Genomic DNA, 5,000 nt, shown 5'->3' on the forward strand with positions numbered 1-5,000 from the left:
TATATATATATATATATATATATATATATATATATGCCTCTATGTGTGTGTCTATATATTGTACATTATTTGTACGTGCTTATGTAAGGGTTACTGTTTCCTATGTTGTGCGATAAACAAAATATTAACAATGTCACCGAGTTTACCTTCGTTTGTATCAGAATTCTTATATTTCACCACTGATTACTTCATCTTAGCTTAATCTTTCTTAAACTGTATTTCTGTGGATGTTTCTTTTTCTGTTAATCCAAAGATAATATACAGAATTCTCGCATGAACACAATGCCTCGGATTTATAATGGAAGAAAATTTGCAGCTGCGTAAGGTGAATGGTATTCTTAATAGTATCAATGACGTCAGGGAAGTTAAACTGTAGGAATCAAAAATGAGAATAGAACACTCTTGTATAACCTATTAATGTAAAAGTTTATTGAACAAAATATATTCATCGGTACAGAAAAGTCGGCCTTGATTTTGTTACATTCATTCATTTCTGAAATCACCAAGTAAGTTAAGGAAAATGAAAGCAGAATCAGTAGGAAATAGAAACTTGTTATTCTCACCGAAAGAACGAAAGAAATTTCTTATCACACAGCTATCACAACATCCGGATGCTGATAAACTGTTGAGATATAAGCTCTTCTAATTGTTGTTATGACTATTGTTGTTTTGTTATTCATATTGCGATAGCTTCATGTTCTTTTACCTATCATCGCTCGTGAGTTTGTTGTACTTGCTAATCTTAAAGGTTTTACATTATGTGTCATCTGTCAGTGCCAAAAAAGTATGCTTGAGAGAGACTGGATTCCTATCTCAGGATACATTTATCTCTCTTCAGTAATATAAAATTACGGCTTCAGACATTTAAAATGAACAGCCACCTAGAAAGTGCACCAAATTTTCTTCATAACATACGGTATTTTGATTGAAACTGGACCACTTTAAATAAGGAATGCATTCATAGATATCATATGTTGGAAAAGGAAAAGGGCTGGTCACGCCTGGAATAACTTTGATCGTAAATCACCTTGATCAGGATTGACCTGGCGCTAGACAACGACAACTGATATCTGTTTCAATAAATTGGTTTCAAATTTTGGCTCAAAAGCAACAATTTCAGTTGAGTGTGGAGTCAAGTCGATTACATCGACTTCAGTAATCAACTAGTACTTTTGTTATCGAATTCGAAAGATTGAAAGGCAAGGTCGATCTCTGTGAAATTTGAACTAAGAAAGGATAAAAGGACTTTATGCCACTAAAAATTTGATCGTCGTGCTTACGATTCTACCAGTTCACCGCCTTAATAATAATAATGAGGTTTCGAATTCTGGCACAAGGCCTGCAACTTCAGTTGAAGTAGTAAATCGATTACATCGACCCTAGTACTCGACAGGAACTTATTTTATCGTTAGCACGCCGGGCGAAAGGCTTAGCAGTATTTCGTCTGCTGCTACGTTCTGAGTTCAAATTCCGCCGAGGTCGACTTTGCCTTTCACCCTTTCGGGGTCGATAAATTAGGTACCAGTTACGCACTGGGGTCGATTTAATCGACTTAATCCCTTTGTCTGTACTTGTTTGTCCCCTCTATGTTTAGCCCCTTGTGGGCAATAAAGAAATAAGAAACTTATTTTATCCATCCTGAAAGGATGAAAGGTAAAGTCGACCTCAACAGAATTTGAACTGTTTGACTTGAAATTCTGTTGAGGTCGACGGACGAAATGGCACTAAGCATTTAGCAAGGCACGTTTACAATTCTGCCATCTCGCTACGTTTCTAATAATAATAAAAACAACAACAATAACAATAATACTAACTATAAGAATATTTTCTACTATAGGCACAAGGTCTGAAATTTGGGGGAGAGGATTAGTCGATTACATCGACCCCAGTTTCTCACTAGTACATAATTTATCGACCCTGAAAGGATGGAAGGCAGTCGACTTCATAGAAATTTGAACTCTAAACATAAATACGGCCAGTATGCCGCAAAATATTTTGCCCGGCGTGCTAACGATTCTGCCAGCTCGCCGCCTTAAATAATAATAATGATAATAATGATAATAATAATAATAATAATGATGATGATGATGATGATGATGATGATGATGATGATGATGATGATGATGATGATGATGATGATATAATAATAATAATAATGATCACAGCTGCTATCCGAGTAAGCAGGATGAATTGGACCAGCGAAGAAAACAGGATAGTGATGCAGTGTATCTGAGAAAGTGAACCTAAAAGAATGGGCTATAGAAAACGGATGTTAGTTCTTTTGATAGAGAAGAGTATATTTAAAGTGACTGAGCAGAGATTAGTAGATCAAGTTAATGCTATTAGAAGAAGAAATTGGATGACAGAAATGGAGGTAGAAGAGATCACAAGAGAACGAGAAAAGAAAGACCAGGTAGTAGGAAAGGCAAAAATAACACAAGAGATACAGCTCAAAACAAAGAAGAACCCTAAAGAAAAAAAAATAATAGTAGCGCTATCAATCAGGAAGGGACAACTGCCACCGGCGACTTAAGTGATTTAAGTGAGGAAGATCAGAAGATTTTAGATGAGTTGTAGGAAGTAATTAGTAAAGAAGTAAAAAGATTACCAGGATTAAACGGCATCAACAGAAGGAAGCTGCTAGATATGACTAGGAAAGTAGATTCGGTTATCAGAAGGATAGATACTAAAGATATAGTATACACTAACTTATTGATCTATGCAGAAGGAGCAGTTATCACTAGAAGATTAATATCTCACAGGGAAAGATTAAAAAAGAGCAAATATGGAAAAGGAGATTACAGAATAAAGTGAAGACTTTAAGACAAGACCTGAGTAGAATGGAAACCTGGAAACTGAACAAGTTAGGAAACGTAAGACGCAAATTTTTCCTTGAGAAAAGATACTTAGTCAAAGAGAAAGGATTTAGGACAGTAATAGAAGAGGTGAAACAGTGTATCATAGCAGAAGCAGGCATTTTATGTTGTTATTATTCTTGTAATGAAGCAGTGAGTGGGAAACGTTGTTGCAGCGCCGCGCAAAAACGCCGAATTGGAAGGGCTCAGGACCAGATTTAGTTCAAGGTTTACTGGCTAAAGAAATTTAGTAATTTACTAGAGAGAACAACTTCAGGCTTACCTTAGTAGACTTAAGGGAGGACAATACTCATTATGAAAGATAAGACAAGGTTAATACAATTAGCAACTATAAGACAATCACTTGCTTACCATTAGTGTAGAAATTCTTAACAGGAATGCTTTCAGAAAGCATTTACGAGCGCCTTGAGAACCAGAATTTACTGTCAGATGAACAGAAGGGTTGCAGGGAGAAGGCAAGAGGAACGCATGATTTATTAAAAAAAGAAAAAAAGCAGTTCTAAATGAAGTAACAGCTAGAACGAAAAATCTAACAATAGCTAGATAGATTATAAGAAAGCGTATGACATGATCCCACACTCATGGACAAGTGAATGCTTGAATATTTTAGGTATAGCAGACATGGATGATCTGAAGCCTTTTAGTAAGAATGAAAAAAGAGATAGATTCCTTAATACAAACTGTAAGACTCTTCAGCAAAGATACAGGCATGGAATTTGGCATAGATAAATATGCAACATTAGTCATGAGAAGGGGACAGGTAGTCAACAGCGAAGGCATCCAATTACCGAATGGCCAGACATTAAAATCATTGCAAAGAGGAGGGAGTTATAAGTACATACGTATATATTGTTACATTTCGGGACGGTCATTTTCTTATTTTTCTCTTGCCAAATATTAGACAAGAAAACAGAAATGACCATCCCAAAATATAACAAAATCTGTTTGAACGCACGATTTCACATCAGGAGTCTTGCAAAATGAATTCATAAACGTAACATTCGTATATCTATCTATCTATCTATCTATCTATCTATCTATCTATCTATCTATCTATCTATTTGTCTGTCTGTCTACCCCCATACACCTGCATGTGTGTGCGTGCTCGTGTGTATTCAAGTTCATAGGATAAACAGGGTGGCAGAAAAGTCTAGTAATTTTTTTTTAACGGATTTCCGCAGTGTCGATGCAGTTTTCTTCATGTCTTCCTTCACGTCACTCAGCAACTTCGTTACAATATCGTTAGTATTTCAGACATTCTTGAATTTGAGTTTCACTCCTGGAATGGGTTCCTTTTGTATGGCCTTCAAACATCTGACTCACTCTCAGCGAGATTTATCCTTCTTCCTTTTCTTTTTAAACCTTCATTTGTAGTTTTGAAGTAACTGAGGCTCAGAACATTAATATCATGCTAGATAAAAATGCTGAGGTAAAGAGAACTACGTCTAAATCAAAATTCCTTCATTGAAGAATAATTTTGGTCTTTAACGTAGCTAGTTTCAGCTTCAGCAGTTTACAAACATCGTCACAAGGAGAACAGTGGAAACAATGAAATCACAGTTACCGAAAAATACAACACACAAATATCTGTTAAGATAATTGGTAATAATTGTAAGATTATCAACCGAAATTTGCATGAACTATCCATTCTTAAAAGAAAAAAAATAGCATTCAGAATTCAGCACCTAAAATTTGAGAAAGAATGATTATATTCAATAGGAATACTAAGAGATAGTGAAATTGTGCAGTTACAAATCTGAATAAACTTATTCACTGTAGGATTACACATATCTAGCAATGACTAATGAAAGATTTAATAAAACCTACGAAGAAACAAAAGACTAGTATCGTTTTCATATCAAAGGCATTTTTGTAACAAAAAAACAAAATCAAAAAGAAAATGAAAAATAGATAAGAATCTCTAAAAGAAATAGAAATAATTCCAAATCTAATGTTTTGGATATGGATACGATGACTATGCGAGACAGAAACAGTAAGAATCCATATAATAATGGCACTGATTATAAAACGTTGAAACACACATATAACCCGATAGTAGGACTTAAAATTTTGGAAAACGTCTAGAAAATGGCATAAACTGAAATTGTAAATGGATAACGTAAA

Source organism: Octopus bimaculoides, chromosome 7 (assembly GCF_001194135.2).
Source record: "Octopus bimaculoides isolate UCB-OBI-ISO-001 chromosome 7, ASM119413v2, whole genome shotgun sequence".
Lineage (NCBI taxonomy): Eukaryota > Metazoa > Mollusca > Cephalopoda > Octopoda > Octopodidae > Octopus > Octopus bimaculoides.